Source organism: Scyliorhinus torazame, unplaced genomic scaffold, assembly GCF_047496885.1.
Source record: "Scyliorhinus torazame isolate Kashiwa2021f unplaced genomic scaffold, sScyTor2.1 scaffold_85, whole genome shotgun sequence".
Lineage (NCBI taxonomy): Eukaryota > Metazoa > Chordata > Chondrichthyes > Carcharhiniformes > Scyliorhinidae > Scyliorhinus > Scyliorhinus torazame.
In genome coordinates, this window is record NW_027307812.1 from 202,389 (window position 1) to 225,809 (window position 23,421).

A 23,421-nucleotide genomic window follows, 5' to 3' on the forward strand; every position below is an offset into this window, starting at 1 on the left:
GACACTCACACACTGACAAACTGACACTCACACACTGACACACTCACACACTGACAAACTGACACTCACACACTGACACACTCACACACTGACAAAATGACAAACACACACTGACAAACTGACACGCACACTGACAAACTGACACTCACACACTGACAAACTGACACTCACACACTGACAAACTGACACACACATACTGACAAACTGACAAACACACACTGACAAACTGACACTCACACACTGACACACACTCACACACTGACAAACTGACACTCACACACTGACAAACTGCAAACACACACTGACAAACTGACACTCACACACTGACAAACTGACACTTACACAGACAACCTGACACTCACACTGACAAACTGACACTCACACACTGACAAACTGACACTCACACAGACAACCTGACACTCACACTGACAAACTGACACTCACACACTGACAAACTGACACTCACACACTGAAAAACTGACACTCACACACTGACAAACTGTAACTCACACACTGACAAACTGACAAACACACACTGACAAACTGACTCTCACACACTGACAAACTGACACTCACACACTGACAAACTGACACTCACACACTGACACACACTCACACACTGACAAACTGACACTCACACACTGACAAACTGACACACACACTGACACACACTGACAAACTGACAAACACACACTGACACACTGACAAACTGACACTCACACACTGACACTCACACACTGACAAACTGACACTCACACACTGACGAACTGACACTCACACACTGACAAACTGACACTCAAACACTGACACACTCACACACTGACACTCACACACTGACACACTCACACACTGACAAACTGACAAACACACACTGACAACCTGACACGCACACTGACAAACTGACACTCACACACTGACAAACTGACACTCACACACTGACAAACTGACAAACTGACACTCACCCACTGACAAACTGACACTCACACTGACAAACACACTCACACACTGACAAATTGACACACTCACACTGGCAAACTGACACTCACACACTGACAAACTGACACTCACACACTGACAAACTGACACTCACACACTGACTAACTGACAAACACACACTGACAAACTGACACTCACACACTGACAAACTGACAACCACACTGACAACCTCACACTCACACACTGACAAACTGACACTCACACTGACAACCTGACACACTCACACTGACAAACTGACACACTCATACACTGACAAACTGACACTCACACTGACAAATTGACACACTCACACTGACAAACTGACACTCACACACTGACAAACTGACAAACACACACTGAGAAACTGACACTCACACACTCACACACTAACAAACTGACAAACACACACTGACAAACTGACACTCACGCACTGACAAACTGACACACACACACTGACAAACTGACACTCACACACTGACAAACTGACACTCACACACAGACAAACTGACAAACGCACACTGACAAACTGACAAACACACACTGACACACTGACAAACTGACACTCACACACTGACAAACTGACAAACACACATTGACAAACTGACACTCACACACTGACAAACTGACAAACACACACTGACACACACTCACACACTGACACACACTCACACACTGACAAACTGACACTCACACACTGACAAACTGACACACACACACTAACAAACTGACACACACACTGACAAACTGCAAACACACACTGACAAACTGACACTCACTCACTGACAAACTGACACTCACACACTGACAAACTGACACTCACACACTGACAACCTGACACACTCACACTGACAAACTGACACTCACACACTGACAAACTGACACTCACACACTGAAAAACTGACACTCACACACTGACAAACTGTCACTCACACACTGACAAACTGACAAACACACACTGACAAACTGACACTCACACACTGACAAACTGACACTCACACACTGACACACACTCACACACTGACAAACTGACACTCACACACTGACAAACTGACACTCACACACTGACAAATTGACACACTCACACTGACAAACTGACACTCACACACTGACAAACTGACACTCACACACTGACAAACTGACACTCAGACACTGACAAACTGACACTCACACACTGACAAACTGACAAACACACACTGACAAACTGACACTCACACACTGACAAACTGACACTCACACACTGACACACACTCACACACTGACAAACAGACACTGACACACTGACAAACAGACACTGACACACTGACAAACTGACACTCACAGACTGACAAACTTACACTCACACACTGACAAACTGACACTCACACACTGACAAACTGACACTCACAAACTGACAAACACACACTGACAAACTGACACTCACACACTGACACACACTCACACACTGACAAACTGACACTCACACACTGACAAACTGCAAACACACACTGACAAACTGACACTCACACACTGACAAACTGACACTCACACACTGACAAACTGACACTCACACAGACAACCTGACACACTCACACTGACAAACTGACACTCACACACTGACAAACTGACACTCACACACTGAAAAACTGACACTCACACACTGAAAAACTGACACTCACACACTGACAAACTGTCACTCACACACTGACAAACTGACAAACACACACTGACAAACTGACTCTCACACACTGACAAACTGACACTCACACACTGACAAACTGTCACTCACACACTGACAAACTGACAAACACACACTGACAAACTGACTCTCACACACTGACAAACTGACACTCACACACTGACACACACTCACACACTGACAAACTGACACTCACACACTGACAAACTGACACACACTCACACACTGACAAACTGACACTCACACACTGACAAACTGACACTCACACACTGACAAATTGACACACTCACACTGACAAACTGACACTCACACACTGACAAACTGACACTCTCACACTGACAAACTGACACTCACACACTGACAAACTGACAAACACACACTGACAAACTGACACTCACACACTGACACTCACACAGTGACAAACTGACACTCACAAACTGACAAACACACACTGACAAACTGACACTCACACACTGACAAATTGAAAATTGACAAACACACACTGACAAACTGATACTCACACACTGACAAACTGACATACACGCTGACAAACTGACACTCACACACTGACAAACTGACACTCACACACTGACAAACTGACACTCACACACTGACACACACTCACACACTGACAAACAGACACTGACACACTGACATTCTGACACTCACACACTGACACTCACACACTGACAAACTGACACTCACACACTGACGAACTGACACTCACACACTGACAAATTGACACACTCACACTGACAAACTGACACTCACACACTGACAAACTGACACTCTCACACTGACAAACTGACACTCACACACTGACAAACTGACAAACACACACTGACAAACTGACACTCACACACTGACACTCACACAGTGACAAACTGACACTCACAAACTGACAAACACACACTGACAAACTGACACTCACACACTGACAAATTGAAAATTGACAAACACACACTGACAAACTGATACTCACACACTGACAAACTGACATACACGCTGACAAACTGACAAACACACACTGACAAACTGACACTCACACACTGACAAACTGACACTCACACACTGACAAACTGACACTCACACACTGACACACACTGACACACTGACAAACAGACACTGACACACTGACAAACTGACACTCACACACTGACACTCACACACTGACGAACTGACACTCACACACTGACGAACTGACACTCACACACTGACAAACTGACACTCACACACTGACAAACTTGACACTCAAACACTGACACACTCACACACTCACACACTGACACACTCACACACTGACAAACTGACAAACATACACTGACAAACTGACACTCACACACTGACAAACTGACACTCACACACTGACAAACTGACACACTCACACTGAGAAACACACTCACACACTGACAAATTGACACACTCACACTGACAAACTGTCACTCACACACTGACAAACTGACACTCACACACTGACAACCTGACACTCACACACTGACGAACTGACACTCACACTGACAAACTGACACAGTCATACACTGACAAACTGACACTCACACACTGACAAATTGACACACTCACACTGACAAACTGATACTCACACACTGACAAACTGACAAACACACACTGAGAAACGGACACTCACACACTCACACACTGACAAACTGACAAACACACACTGACAAACTGACACTCACACACTGACAAACTGACACACACACACTGACAAACTGACACTCACACACTGACAAACTGACAAACGCACACTGACAAACTGACAAACACACACTGACACACTGACAAACTGACAAACTGACACTCACACACTGACAAACTGACAAACACACATTGACAAACTGACAATCACACACTGACAAACTGACAAACACACACTGACACACACTCACACACTGACACACACACACACACTGACAAACTGACACTCACACACTGACAAACTGACACACACACACTGACAAACTGACACTCACACACTGACAAACTGACACAAACGCTGACAAACTGACAATCACACACACTGACAAACTGACAAACACACACTGACAAACTGACACTCACACACTGACAAACACACACTGCCAAACTGACACTCACACACTGACAAACTGACACTCACACACTGACACACACTCACACACTGACAAACTGACAAACACACACTGACAAACTGACAAACACACACAGACAAACTGACAGTCACACACTGAACCACACACACGCAGACAAACTGACACGCACTGACAAACTGAAACACACACACACACACACAGACAAACACACACTGACAAACTGAGACACACACACTGACAACCTGACACTCACACACTGACAAACTGACACTCACACACTGACAAACGCACACTGACAAACTGACACTCATACACTGACAAACTGACACACACACACTGACAACCTGACACTCACACGCTGACACTCACACACTGACACTCACACACTGACAAACTGACACTCACACACTGACAAACTGACACACTCACACTGAGAAACACACTCACACACTGACAAATTGACACACTCACACTGACAAACTGTCACTCACACACTGACAAACTGACACTCACACACTGACAAACTGACACTCACACACTGACAAACTGACACCCACACTGACAACCTGACACTCACACACTGACAAACTGACACTCACACTGACAACCTGACACACTCACACTGACAAACTGACACACTCATACACTGACAAACTGACACTCACACACTGACAAATTGACACACTCACACTGACACACTGACACTCACACACTGACAAACTGACAAACACACACTGAGAAACGGACACTCACACACTCACACACTGACAAACTGACAAACACACACTGACAAACTGACACTCACACACTGACAAACTGACACACACACACTGACAAACTGACACTCACACACTGACAAACTGACAAACGCACACTGACAAACTGACAAACACACACTGACACACTGACAAACTGACAAACTGACACTCACACACTGACAAACTGACAAACACACATTGACAAACTGACAATCACACACTGACAAACTGACAAACACACACTCACACACTGACACACACACACACACTGAGAAACTGACACTCACACACAGACAAACTGACACACACACACTGACAAACTGACACTCACGCACTGACAAACTGACACAAACGCTGACAAACTGACACTCACACACACTGACAAACTGACAAACACACACTGACAAACTGACACTCACACACTGACAAACACACACTGACAAACTGACACTCACACACTGACAAACTGACAGTCACACACTGAACCACACACACGCAGACAAACTGACACGCACTGACAAACTGAAACACACACACACACACAGACAAACACACACTGACAAACTGAGACACACACACTGACAAACTGACACTCACACACTGACAAACTGACACTCACACACTGACAAACGCACACTGACAAACTGACACTCATACACTGACAAACTGACACACACACACTGACAACCTGACACTCACACGCTGACACTCACACACTGACACTCACACACTGACAAACTGACACTCACACACTGATGAACTGACACTCACACACTGACAAACTGACACTCACACACTGACACACTCACACACTGACAAACTGACAAACACACACTGACAAACTGACACGCACACTGACAAACTGACACTCACACACTGACAAACTGACACTCACACACTGACAAACTGACACACACACACTGACAAACTGACAAACACAAACTGACACTCACACACTGACACACTCACACACTGACAAACTGACAAACACACACTGACAAACTGACACGCACACTGACAAACTGACACTCACACACTGACAAACTGACACTCACACACTGACAAACTGACACTCACACACTGACAAACTGCAAACACACACTGAGAAACTGACACTCACACACTGACAAACTGACACTCACACACTGACAAACTGACACTCACACAGACAAACTGACACACTCACACTGACAAACTGACACTCACACACTGACAAACTGACACTCACACACTGAAAAACTGACACTCACACACTGACAAACTGTCACTCACACACTGACAAACTGACTCTCACACACTGACAAACTGACACTCACACACTGACAAACTGACACTCACACACTGACACACACTCACACACTGACAAACTGACACTCTCACACTGACAAACTGACACACACACTGACACACACTCACACACTGACACACTGACAAACACACACTGACACACTGACAAACTGACACTCACACACTGACACTCACACACTGACAAACTGACACTCACACACTGACGAACTGACACTCACACACTGACAAACTGTCACTCAAACACTGACACACTCACACACTGACAAACTGACACTCACACACTGACACGCTCACACACTGACAAACTGACAAACACACACTGACAAACTGACACGCACACTGACAAACTGACACTCACACACTAACAAACTGACACTCACACACTGACAAACTGACACTCACACACTGACAAACTGACACTCACCCACTGACAGACTGACACACTCACACGGACAAACACACTCACACACTGACAAATTGACACACTCACACTGGCAAACTGACACTCACACACTGACAAACTGACACTCACACACTGACGAACTGACACTCACACACTGACAAACTGACAAACACACACTGACAAACTGACACTCACACACTGACAAACTGACACCCACACTGACAACCTGACACTCACACACTGACAAACTGACACTCACACTTACAACCTGACACACTCACGCTGACAAACTGACACACTCATACACTGACAAACTGACACTCACACTGACAAATTGACACACTCACACTGACAAACTGACACTCACACACTGACAAACACACACTGAGAAACTGACACTCACACACTAACAAACTGACAAACACACACTGACAAACTGACACTCACACACTGACAAACTGACACACACACACTGACAAACTGACACTCACACACTGACAAACTGACACTCACACACTGACAAACTGACAAACACACACTGACACACACTCACACACTGACACACACTCACACACTGACAAACTGACACTCACACACTGACAATCTGACACACACACACTGACAAACTGACATTCACACACTGACAAACTGACACAAACGCTGACAAACTGACACTCACACACACTGACAAACTGACAAACACACACTGACAAACTGACACTCACACACTGACAAACTGACAAACACACACTGACAAACTGACACTCACACACTGACAAACACACACTGACACACACTCACACACTGACAAACTGACACTCACACACTGACACACACTCACACACTGACAAACACACACTGACAAACTGACAAACACACACTGACAAACTGACACTCACACACTGACAAACTGACACTCACACACTTACAAACTGACAAACTGACACTCACACACTGACAAACTGACACACACACACTGACAAACACACACTGACAAACTGACACTCACACACTGACACACACTCACACACTGACAAACTGACACTCACACACTGACAAACTGCAAACACACACTGACAAACTGACACTCACTCACTGACAAACTGACACTCACACACTGACAAACTGACACTCACACACTGACAACCTGACACACTCACACTGACAAACTGACACTCACACAATGACAAACTGACACTCACACACTGAAAAACTGACACTCACACACTGACAAACTGACAAACACACACTGACAAACTGACTCTCACACACTGACAAACTGACACTCACACACTGACAAACTGACACTCACACACTGACACACACTCACACACTGACAAACTGACACTCACACACTGACAAACTGACACACACACTGACATTCACTCACACACTGACAAACTGACACTCTCACACTGACAAACTGACACACACACTGACACACACTCACACACTGACACACTGACAAACACACACTGACACACTGACAAACTGACACTCACACACTGACACTCACACACTGACAAACTGACACTCACACACTGACGAACTGACACTCACACACTGACAAACTGTCACTCAAACACTGACACACTCACACACTGACAAACTGACACTCACACACTGACACGCTCACACACTGACAAACTGACAAACACACACTGACAAACTGACACGCACACTGACAAACTGACACTCACACACTAACAAACTGACACTCACACACTGACAAACTGACACTCACACACTGACAAACTGACACTCACCCACTGACAGACTGACACACTCACACGGACAAACACACTCACACACTGACAAATTGACACACTCACACTGGCAAACTGACACTCACACACTGACAAACTGACACTCACACACTGACGAACTGACACTCACACACTGACAAACTGACAAACACACACTGACAAACTGACACTCACACACTGACAAACTGACACCCACACTGACAACCTGACACTCACACACTGACAAACTGACACTCACACTTACAACCTGACACACTCACGCTGACAAACTGACACACTCATACACTGACAAACTGACACTCACACTGACAAATTGACACACTCACACTGACAAACTGACACTCACACACTGACAAACACACACTGAGAAACTGACACTCACACACTAACAAACTGACAAACACACACTGACAAACTGACACTCACACACTGACAAACTGACACACACACACTGACAAACTGACACTCACACACTGACAAACTGACACTCACACACTGACAAACTGACAAACACACACTGACACACACTCACACACTGACACACACTCACACACTGACAAACTGACACTCACACACTGACAATCTGACACACACACACTGACAAACTGACATTCACACACTGACAAACTGACACAAACGCTGACAAACTGACACTCACACACACTGACAAACTGACAAACACACACTGACAAACTGACACTCACACACTGACAAACTGACAAACACACACTGACAAACTGACACTCACACACTGACAAACACACACTGACACACACTCACACACTGACAAACTGACACTCACACACTGACACACACTCACACACTGACAAACACACACTGACAAACTGACAAACACACACTGACAAACTGACACTCACACACTGACAAACTGACACTCACACACTTACAAACTGACAAACTGACACTCACACACTGACAAACTGACACACACACACTGACAAACACACACTGACAAACTGACACTCACACACTGACACACACTCACACACTGACAAACTGACACTCACACACTGACAAACTGCAAACACACACTGACAAACTGACACTCACTCACTGACAAACTGACACTCACACACTGACAAACTGACACTCACACACTGACAACCTGACACACTCACACTGACAAACTGACACTCACACAATGACAAACTGACACTCACACACTGAAAAACTGACACTCACACACTGACAAACTGACAAACACACACTGACAAACTGACTCTCACACACTGACAAACTGACACTCACACACTGACAAACTGACACTCACACACTGACACACACTCACACACTGACAAACTGACACTCACACACTGACAAACTGACACACACACTGACATTCACTCACACACTGACAAACTGACACTCACACACTGACAAACTGACACTCACACACTGACAAATTGACACACTCACACTGACAAACTGACACTCACACACTGACAAACTGACAAACACACACTGACAAACTGACACTCACACACTGACAAACTGACACTCACATACTGACAAATTGAAAATTGACAAACACACACTGACAAACTGATACTCACACACTGACAAACTGACATACACGCTGACAAACTGACAAACACACACTGACAAACTGACACTCACACACTGACAAACTGACACTCACACACTGACACACTCTCACACACTGACAAACAGACACTGACACACTGACAAACAGACACTGACACACTGACATAGAACATAGAACAATACAGCGCAGTACAGGCCCTTCGGCCCACGATGTTGCACCGAAACAAAAGCCATCCAACCTACACTATGCCATTGTCATCCATATGTTTATCCAATAAACTTTTAAATGCCCTCAATGTTGGCGAGTTCACTACTGTAGCAGGTAGGGCATTCCACGGCCTCACTACTCTTTGCGTAAAGAACCTACCTCTGACCTCTGTCCTATATCTATTACCCCTCAGTTTAAAGTTATGTCCCCTCGTGCCAGCCATATCCATCCGCGGGAGAAGGCTCTCACTGTCCACCCTATCCAACCCCCTGATCATTTTGTATGCCTCTATTAAGTCTCCTCTTAACCTTCTTCTCTCCAACGAAAACAACCTCAAGTCCATCAGCCTTTCCTCGTAAGATTTTCCCTCCATACCAGGCAACATCCTGGTAAATCTCCTCTGCACCCGCTCCAAAGCCTCCACGTCCTTCCTATAATGCGGTGACCAGAACTGTACGCAATACTCCAAATGCGGCCGGACCAGAGTTCTGTACAGCTGCAACATGACCTCCCGACTCCGGAACTCAATCCCTCTACCAATAAAGGCCAACACTCCATAGGCCTTCTTCACAACCCTATAAACCTGGGTGGCAACTTTCAGGGATCTATGTACATGGACACCTAGATCCCTCTGCTCATCCACACTTTCAAGAACTTTACCATTAGCCAAATATTCCGCATTCCTGTTATTCCTTCCAAAGTGAATCACCTCACACTTCTCTACATTAAACTCCATTTGCCACCTCTCGGCCCAGCTCTGCAGCTTATCTATATCCCTCTGTAATCTGCTACATCCTTCCACACTATCGACAACACCACCGACTTTAGTATCGTCTGCAAATTTACTCACCCACCCTTCTGCGCCTTCCTCTAGGTCATTGATAAAAATGACAAACAGCAACGGCCCCAGAACAGATCCTTGTGGTACTCCACTTGTGACTGTACTCCATTCTGAACATTTCCCATCAACCACCACCCTCTGTCTTCTTTCAGCTAGCCAATTTCTGATCCACATCTCTAAATCACTCTCAATCCCCAGCCTCCGTATTTTTTGCAATAGCCTACCGTGGGGAACCTTATCAAACGCTTTGCTGAAATCCATATACACCACATCAACTGCTCTACCCTCGTCTACCTGTTCAGTCACCTTCTCAAAGAACTCAATAAGGTTTGTGAGGCATGACCTACCCTTCACAAAGCCACGCTGACTATCCCTGATCATATTATTCCTATCTAGATGATTATAAATCTTGTCTCTTATAATCCCCTCCAAGACTTTACCCACTACAGACGTGAGGCTCACCGGCCTATAGTTGCCGGGGTTGTCTCTGCTCACCTTTTTGAACAAAGGGACCACATTTGCTGTCTTCCAGTCCTCTGGCACTATTCCTGTAGCCAATGATGACATAAAAATCAAAGCCAAAGGTCCAGCAATCTCTTCCCTGGCCTCCCATAGAATCCTAGGATAAATCCCATCAGGTCCCGGGGACTTATCTATTTTCAGCCTGTCCAGAATTGCCAACACCTCTTCCCTACGTACCTCAATGCCATCTATTCTATTAGCCTGGGGCTCAGCATTCTCATCCACAACATTATCTTTTTCCTGAGTGAATACTGACGAAAAATATTCATTTAGTATCTCGCCTATCTCTTCAGACTCCACACACAATTTCCCATCCCTGTCCTTGACTGGTCTTACTCTTTCCCTAGTCATTCGCTTATTCCTGACATACCTATAGAAAGCTTTTGGGTTTTCCTTGATCCTTCCTGCCAAATACTTCTCATGTCCCCTCCTTGCTCGTCTTAGCTCTCTCTTTAGATCCTTCCTCGCTACCTTGTAACTATCCATCGCCCCAACCGAAACTTCACACTTCATCTTCACATAGGCCTCCTTCTTCCTCTTAACAAGAGATTCCACTTCCTTGGTAAACCACGGTTCCCTCGCTCGACGCCTTCCTCCCTGTCTGACCGGTACATACTTATCAAGAACACGCAGTAGCTGATCCTTGAACAAGCCCCACTTATCCAGTGTGCCCAACACTTGCAGCCTACTTCTCCACCTTATCGCCCCCAAGTCACGTCTAATGGCATCATAATTGCCCTTCCCCCAGCTATAACTCTTGCCCTGCGGTGTATACTTATCCCTTTCCATCATTAACGTAAACGTCACCGAATTGTGGTCACTGTCCCCAAAGTGCTCTCCTACTTCCAAATCCAACACCTGGCCTGGTTCATTACCCAAAACCAAATCCAACGTGGCCTCGCCTCTTGTTGGCCTGTCAACATATTGTTTCAGGAAACCCTCCTGCACACACTGTACAAAAAACGACCCATCTATTGTACTCGAACTATATCTTTTCCAGTCAATATTTGGAAAGTTAAAGTCTCCCATAATAACTACCCTGTTACTTTCGCTCATATCCAGAATCATCTTCGCCATCCTTTCCTCTACATCCCTAGAACTATTAGGAGGCCTATAAAAAACTCCCAACAGGGTGACCTCTCCTTTCCTGTTTCTAACTTCAGCCCATACTACCTCGGAAGAAGAGTCCCCATCTAGCATCCTCTCCGCCACCGTAATACTGCTCTTGACTAGCAGCGCCACACCTCCCCCTCTTTTGCCTCCTTCTCTGAGCTTACTAAAACACCTAAACCCCGGAACCTGCAACATCCATTCCTGTCCCTGCTCTATCCATGTCTCCGAAATGGCCATAACATCGAAGTCCCAGGTACCAACCCACGCTGCCAGTTCCCCTACCTTGTTTCGTATACTCCTGGCATTGAAGTAGACACACTTCAAACCACCTACCTGAACACTGGCCCCCTCCTGCGACGTCAAATCTGTGCTCCTGACCTCTATACTCTCATTCTCCCTTACCCTAAAACTACAATCCAGGTTCCCATGCCCCTGCTGCATTAGTTTAAACACCCCCAAAGAGCACTAACAAATCTCCCCCCCCCAGGATATTTGTGCCCCTCAGGTTCAGATGTAGACCATCCTGTCTGTAGAGGTCCCACCTTCCCCAGAAAGAGCCCCAGTTATCCAAAAATCTGAATCCCTCCCGCCTGCACCATCCCTGTAGCCACGTGTTTAAATGCTCTCTCTCCTTATTCCTCATCTCACTATCACGTGGCACGGGCAACAACCCAGAGATAACAACTCTGTTTGTTCTAGTTCTGAGCTTCCATCCTAGCTCCCTGAAAGCCTGCCTGACATCCTTGTCCCCTTTCCTACCTATGTCGTTGGTGCCAATGTGGACCACGACTTGGGGCTGCTCCCCCTCCCCCCTAAGGACCCGGAAAACACGATCCGAGACATCACGTACCCTTGCACCTGGGAGGCAACATACCAAACGTGAGTCTCTCACGCTCCCACAAAATCTCCTATCTGTGCCCCTGACTATAGAGTCCCCAATTACTAATGCTCTGCTCCTCTCCCCACTTCCCTTCTGAGCAACAGGGACAGACTCCGTGCCAGAGGCCCGTACCCCATGGCTTACCCCTGGTAAGTCGTCCCCCCCACAAGTATCCAAAGCGGTATACTTGTTTCTCAGGGGTACGACCGCAGGGGATCCCTGCACTGACTGTTTTTTCCCAGTCCCTCTTACAGTTACCCACCTATCTCCAATCTTTGGTGTAACTAATTCCCTGAAGCTGCTATCTATGACCCCTTCTGCCTCCCGAATGATCCGAAGTTCTTCCAACTCCAGCTCCAGTTCCCTAACTCGGTCTTGGAGGAGCTGGAGATGGCAGCACTTCCTGCAGGTAAAATCAGCAGGGACACTAACTGCATCCCTCACCTCAAACATCCTGCAGGAGGAACATTGCACTCCCTTCCCTGCCATTCCTCTAACTTTCTACCAAGATCTGGCTAAAAAATAATAATAATATAATAAAATATGGTACTTACCTCAGAACAATGGGTTTTATTATTAGGTTAGAGGAGGAGGGCGGGTGGGAGACACTACACGTGTAGTGTCTCGGGTTTCCTCTCCACCAGAATTTATTGGGGAGGGTCTTCCCAGACGTCCGCGGGTCGACTTCCTGTTCCCGCCTAAAACACTAATTTAAAATAAAATAAAAAGAAAAGAAAAATTCTCAGCTCCTGCTGAAATTGACTAACCAGCCAGCTGTTCTCACGCCGCCGAAATCGACTGGCCTGCCCCTGCAAAGACAAGTGCTTTTAAAGGTTGACTTACCTCCCAGCAACCTCCTTCCGCAATGCTCCCGCTGAAACTGACTCACCACTCACCAGCTGTTCTCACGCCGCCGAAATCGACTGGCCTGCCCCTGCAAAGACAAGTGCTTTTAAAGGTTGACTTACCTCCCAGCAACCTCCTTCCGCAATGCTCCCGCTGAAACTGACTCACCACTCACCAGCTGTTCTCACGCCGCCGAAATCGACTGGCCTGCCCCTGCAAAGACAAGTGCTTTTAAAGGTTGACTTACCTCCCAGCAACCTCCTTCCGCAATGCTCCCGCTGAAACTGACTCACCACTCACCAGCTGTTCTCACGCCGCCGAAATTGACTGACAAACTGACACTCACACACTGACACTCACACACTGACAAACTGACACTCACACACTGACACACTCACACACTGACAAACTGACACTCACACACTGACAAACACACACTGACAAACTGACACTCACACACTGACAAACTGACAAACACACACTGACAAACTGACACTCACACACTGACAAACTGACACTCACACACTGACAAACTGACACTCACACACTGACACACACTCACACACTGACAAACTGACACTCACACACTGACAAACCGACACTCACACACTGACACACTCACACACTGACAAACTGACACTCACACACTGACAAACTGACACTCACACACTGACAAACTGACACTCACCCACTGACAAACTGACACACTCACACTGACAAACACACTCACACACTGACAAATTGACACACTCACACTGGCAAACTGACACTCACACACTGACAAACTGACACTCACACACTGACAAACTGACACTCACACACTGACAAACGGACAAACACACACTGACAAACTGACACTCACACACTGACAAACTGACACCCACACTGACAACCTGACACTCACACACTGACAAACTGACACTCACACTGACAACCTGACACACTCACGCTGACAAACTGACACACTCATACACTGACAAACTGACACTCACACTGACAAATTGACACACTCACACTGACAAACTGACACTCACACACTGACAAACTGACAAACACACACTGACAAACTGACACTGACACACTGACAAACTGACACTCACACACTGACAAACTGACAAACACACATTGACAAACTGACACTCACACACTGACAAACTGACAAACACACACTGACACACACTCACACACTGACACACACTCACACACTGACAAACTGACACTCACACACTGACAAACTGACACACACACACTGACAAACTGACACTCACACACTGACAAACTGACACAAACGCTGACAAACTGACACTCACACACACTGACAAACTGACAAACACACACTGACAAACTGACACTCACACACTGACAAACTGCAAACACACACTGACAAACTGACACTCACACACTGACAAACTGACACTCACACACTGACAACCTGACACTCACACACTGAGAACCTGACACACTCACACTGACAAACTGACACTCACACACTGACAAACTGACACTCACACACTGACAAACTGACACTCACACACTGACATACTGACACACTGACAAACTGACACTCACACACTGACAAACTGACACTCACACACTGACAACCTGACACTCACACACTGACAACCTGACACTCACACACTGTCAAACTGACACTCACACATTGACTAACTGACACTCACTCAATGACAAACTGACACTCACACACTGACAAACTGACAAACACACACTGACAAACTGACACACAAACACTGACAAACTGACACTCACATACTGACAAATTGACAAACACACACTGACAAACTGACACTCACACACTGACAAACTGACATACACGCTGACAAACTGACAAACACACACTGACAAACTGACACTCAAACACTGACAAACTGACACTCACACACTGACACACACTCACACACTGACAAACTGACACTCACACACTGACAAACTGACACTCACACACTGACACACTCACACACTGACAAACTGACACTCACACACTGACAAACTGACAAACACACACTGACAAACTGACACTTACACACTGACAAACTGACACTCACACACTGACAAACTGACACTCACACACTGACACACTCACACACTGACAAACTGACAAAGAACAAAGAACAAAGAAATGTACAGCACAGGAACAGGCCCTTCGGCCCTCCAAGCCCGTGCCGACCATACTGCCCGACTAAACTACAATCTTCTACACTTCCTGGGTCCGTATCCTTCTATTCCCATCCTATTCATATATTTGTCAAGATGCCCCTTAAATGTCCCTATCGTCCCTGCCTCCACTACCTCCTCCGGTAGTGAGTTCCAGGCACCCACTACCCTCTGCGTAAAAAACTTGCCTCGTACATCTACTCTAAACTTTGCCCCTCTCACCTTAAACCTATGCCCCCTAGTAATTGACCCCTCTACCCTGGGGAAAAGCCTCTGACTATCCACTCTGTCTATGCCCCTCATAATTTTGTATACCTCTATCAGGTCGCCCCTCAACCTCCTTCGTTCCAGTGAGAACAAACCGAGTTTATTCAATCGCTCCTCATAGCTTATGCCCTCCATACCAGGCAACATTCTGGTAAATCTCTTCTGCACCCTCTCTAAAGCCTCCACATCCTTCTGGTAGTGTGGCGACCAGAATTGAACACTATACTCCAAGTGTGGCCTAACTAAGGTTCTATACAGCTGCAACATGACTTGCCAATTCTTATACTCAATGCCCCGGCCAATGAAGGCAAGCATGCCGTATGCCTTCTTGACTACCTTCTCCACCTGTGTAGCCCCTTTCAGTGATCTGTGGACCTGTACTCCTAGATCTCTTTGACTTTCAATACTCTTGAGGGTTCTACCATTCACTGTATATTCCCTACCTGCATTAGCCCTTCCAAAATGCATTACCTCACATTTGTCCAGGTTAAACTCCATCTGCCATCTCTCCGCCCAAGTCTCCAGACAATCTAAATCCTGCTGTATCCTCAGACAGTCCTCATCGCTATCCGCAATTCCACCAACCTTTGTGTCGTCTGCAAACTTACTAATCAGACCAGTTACATTTTCCTCCAAATCATTTATATATACTACAAAGAGCAAAGGTCCCAGCACTGATCCCTGTGGAACACCACTGGTCACAGCCCTCCAATTAGAAAAGCATCCCTCCATTGCTACCCTCTGCCTTCTATGGCCTAGCCAGTTCTGTATCCACCTTGCCAGTTCACCCCTGATCCCGTGTGACTTCACCTTTTGTACTAGTCTACCATGAGGGACCTTGTCAAAGGCCTTACTGAAGTCCATATAGACAACATCTACTGCCCTACCTGCATCAATCATCTTAGTGACCTCCTCGAAAAACTCTATCAAGTTAGTGAGACACGACCTCCCCTTCACAAAACCGTGCTGCCTCTCACTAATACGTCCATTTGCTTCCAAATGGGAGTAGATCCTGTCTCGAAGAATTCTCTCCAGTAATTTCCCTACCACTGAAGTAAGGCTCACCGGCCTGTAGTTCCCGGGATTATCCCTGCCACCCTTCTTAAACAGAGGAACAACATTGGCTATTCTCCAGTCCTCCGGGACATCCCCTGAAGACAGCGAGGATCCAAAGATTTCTGTCAAGGCCTCAGCAATTTCCTCTCCAGCCTCCTTCAGTATTCTGGGGTAGATCCCATCCGGCCCTGGGGACTTATCTACCTTAATATTTTTTAAGACACCCAACACCTCGTCTTTTTGGATCACAATGTGACCCAGGCTATCTACACCCCCTTCTCCAGACTCAACATCTACCAATTCCTTCTCTTTGGTGAATACTGATGCAAAGTATTCATTTAGTACCTCGCCCATTTCCTCTGGCTCCACACATAGATTCCCTTGCCTATCCTTCAGTGGGCCAACCCTTTCCCTGGCTACCCTCTTGCTTTTTATGTAAGTGTAAAAAGCCTTGGGATTTTCCTTAACCCTATTTGCCAATGACTTTTCATGACCCCTTCTAGCCCTCCTGACTCCCTGCTTAAGTTCCTTCCTACTTTCCTTATATGCCACACAGGCTTCGTCTGTTCCCAGCCTTTTAGCCCTGACAAATGCCTCCTTTTTCTTTTTGACGAGGCCTACAATATCATTCGTCATCCAAGGTTCCCGAAAATTGCCGTATTTGTCTTTCTTCCTCACAGGAACATGCCTGTCCTGTATTCCTATCAACTGACACTTGAAAGCCTCCCACATGTCAGATGTTGATTTGCCCTCAAACATCCGCCCCCAATCTATGCTCTTCAGTTCCCGCCTAATATTGTTATAATTAGCCTTCCCCCAATTTAGCACATTCATCCTCGGACCACTCTTATCCTTGTCCACCAGTACTTTAAAACTTACTGAATTGTGGTCACTGTTACCGAAATGCTCCCCTACTGAAACATCTACCACCTGGCCGGGCTCATTCCCCAATACCAGGTCCAGTACCGCCTCTTCCCTAGTTGGACTGTTTACATATTGTTTTAAGAAGCCCTCCTGGATGCTCCTTACAAACTCTGCCCCGTCTAAGCCCCTGGCACTAAGTGAGTCCCAGTCAATATTGGGGAAGTTGAAGTCTCCCATCACCACAACCCTGTTGTTTTTACTCTTTTCCAAAATCTGTCTACCTATCTGCTCCTCTATCTCCCGCTGGCTGTTGGGAGGCCTGTAGTATACCCCCAACATTGTGACTGCACCCTTCTTATTCCTGATCTCTACCCATATAGCCTCACTGCCCTCTGAGGTGTCCTCTCGCTGTATAGCTGTGATACTCTCCTGAACAAGTAGCGCAACTCCGCCTCCCCTTTTACATCCCCCTCTATCCCGCCTGAAACATCTAAATCCTGGAACGTTTAGCTGCCAATCCTGCCCTTCCCTCAACCAGGTCTCTGTAATGGCAACAACATCATAGTTCCAAGTACTAATCCAAGCTCTAAGTTCATCTGCCTTACCCGTAATGCTCCTTGCATTAAAACATATGCACTTCAGGCCACCAGACCCGCTGCGTTCAGCAACTTCTCCCCGTCTGCTCTGCCTCAGAGCCACACTGTCCATATTCCCTAGTTCTCCCTCAACGCTCTCACCTTCTGACCTATTGCTCCCGTGCCCACCCCCCTGCCATACTAGTTTAAACCCTCCCGTGTGACACTAGCAAATCTCGCGGCCAGGATATTTATGCCTCTCCGGTTTAGATGCAACCCGTCCATCTTATACAGGTCACACCTGCCCCGGAAGAGCTCCCAGTGGTCCAGATAACCGAAACCCTCCCTCCTACACCAGCTGTTTAGCCACGTGTTTGTCTGCTCTATCTTCCTATTTCTAGCCTCACTGGCACGTGGCACAGGGAGTAATCCCGAGATTACAACCCTCGAGGTCCTGTCTTTTAACTTTCTGCCTAGCTCCCTGAACTCCTGCTGCAGGACCTCATGCCTCTTCCTGCCTATGTCGTTAGTACCAATATGTACAACGACCTCTACCTGTTTGCCCTCCCCCTTCAGGATTCCCTCTACCCGTTCGGAGACATCCTGGACCCTGGCACCAGGGAGGCAACATACCATCCTGGAGTCTCTTTCACGTCCACAGAAGCGCCTATCTGTTCCCCTGACTATAGAGTCCCCTATAACTATTACTCTTCTGCGCTTTGACCCTCCCTTCTGAACATCAGAGCCAGCCGTGGTGCCACTGCTCTGGCTGCTGCTGTTTTCCCCTGATAGGCTATCCCCCCCGACAGTATCCAAAGGGGTATACCTGTTCGAGAGGGGGACAACCACAGGGGATTCCTGCACTGACTGCCTGCCCTTTCTGGTGGTCACCCATTTCTCTGCCTGCACCTTGGGTGTGACCACACTTACATAACTGCGATCTATGACGCTTTCCGCCACCTGCATGCTCCTAAGTGCATCCAATTGCTGCTCCAACCGAACCATGCGGTCTGTGAGGAGCTGCAGTTGGGTGCACTTTCTGCAGATGAAGCCATCCAGGACGCTGGAAGCCTCCCGGACCTGCCACATCTCACAGTCAGAGCACAGCACCCCTCTAACTGACATTGCGTCAATTAATTAAAATCAAAATTTGTCTTTTTTTTTTATAAATACTTTTTTTTTTTAAATTACAAAGTTACTGTCAACTATCTGTTTCCTAGCACTAGATTTCTAATAGAAATGCGATAGCTAACTATAATATCCTCCGATCTCTGGCTTAGATATCCTCTAAATTATAATTAAGTTATTATGTTTAATTAGTTCCCAAATAGTCAAAAAAATTTAGGTTAGAATCCCAACCAGCCACTCAGGTCACAGCTTTTCTGTCCCCCCCGACACACACAATTTGAAAAAAGGTATAAAAGTAAAAATCACTTGCTTACCTTCTGAGATGTTCTCAGGTTCTCTCGCTGACAGAGACTGCTCCTCCACCTCCAATCCTTGGCCTGCACAATGCTAATAATATATAATATAATATGGCACTTACCTTACACCAATGGGTCTCGGGTTTCCTCTCCACCAGAATTTATTGGGGGGGGGGGGGGGGACTTGCCAGAGGTCGAACTTCCGGTTCCCGCCGAAATCCAAAGGGCTGCTCCTGTAAAGGTAAGTGCTTTTAAACTCACTACTCACCTCCAAGAAGGCCCCTGCGCACCGCTGCCGCCGAAATCCAAAGGGCTGCTCCTGTAAAGGTAAGAGCTTTTAAACTAACTACTCACCTCCCAGAAGGCCCCTGCGCACCGCTGCCGCCGAAATCCAAAGGGCTGCTCCTGTAAAGGTAAGTGCTTTTAAACTCACTACTCACCTCCAAGAAGGCCCCTGCGCACCGCTGCCGCCGAAATCCAAAGGGCTGCTCCTGTAAAGGTAAGAGCTTTTAAACTAACTACTCACCTCCCAGAAGGCCCCTGCGCACCGCTGCCGCCGAAATCCAAAGGGCTGCTCCTGTAAAGGTAAGTGCTTTTAAACTCACTACTCACCTCCAAGAAGGCCCCTGCGCACCGCTGCCGCCGAAATCCAAAGGGCTGCTCCTGTAAAGGTAAGTGCTTTTAAACTCACTACTCACCTCCAAGAAGGCCCCTGCGCACCGCTGCCGCCGAAATCCAATGGGCTGCTCCTGTAAAGGTAAGAGCTTTTAAACTAACTACTCACCTCCCAGAAGGCCCCTGCGCACCGCTGCCGCCGAAATCCAAAGGGCTGCTCCTGTAAAGGTAAGTGCTTTTAAACTCACTACTCACCTCCAAGAAGGCCCCTGCGCACCGCTGCCGCCGAAATCCAATGGGCTGCTCCTGTAAAGGTAAGAGCTTTTAAACTAACTACTCACCTCCCAGAAGGCCCCTGCGCACCGCTGCCGCCGAAATCCAAAGGGCTGCTCCTGTAAAGGTAAGTGCTTTTAAACTCACTACTCACCTCCAAGAAGGCCCCTGCGCACCGCTGCCGCCGAAATCCAAAGGGCTGCTCCTGTAAAGGTAAGTGCTTTTAAACTCACTACTCACCTCCAAGAAGGCCCCTGCGCACCGCTGCCGCCGAAATCCAATGGCACTCACACACTGACAAACTGACAAACACACACTGACAAACTGACACTCACACACTGACAAACTGACACTCACACTGACAAACTGACACTCACACACTGACAAACTGACAAACACACACTGACAAACTTACACTCACACACTGACAAACTGACACTCACACACTGACAAACTGACACTCACACACTGACAAACTGACACTCAGACACTGACAAACTGACACTCACACACTGACAAACACACACTGACAAACTGACACTCACACACTGACAAACTGACACTCACACACTGACAAACTGACACTCACACACTGACAAACTGACAAACTTACACTCACACACTGACAAACTTACACTCACACACTGACAAACTGAGACACACACACTGACAAACTGACAAACACACACTGACAAATTGACACTCACACACTGACACACACTCACACACTGACAAACTGACACTCACACACTGACAAACTGCAAACACACACTGACAAACTGACATTCACACACTGACAACCTGACACTCACACACTGACAACCTGACACACTCACACTGACAAACTGACACTCACACACTGACAAACTGACACTCACACACTGACAAACTGACACTCACACACTGACAAACTGACACACTGACAAACTGACACTCACACACCGACAAACTGACACTCACACACTGACACACACTCACACACTGACAAACTGACACTCACACACTGACAAACTGACAAACACACACTGACAAATTGACACTCACACACTGACACACACTCACACACTGACAAACTGACACTCACACACTGACAAACTGCAAACACACACTGACAAACTGACATTCACACACTGACAACCTGACACTCACACACTGACAACCTGACACACTCACACTGACAAACTGACACTCACACACTGACAAACTGACACTCACACACTGACA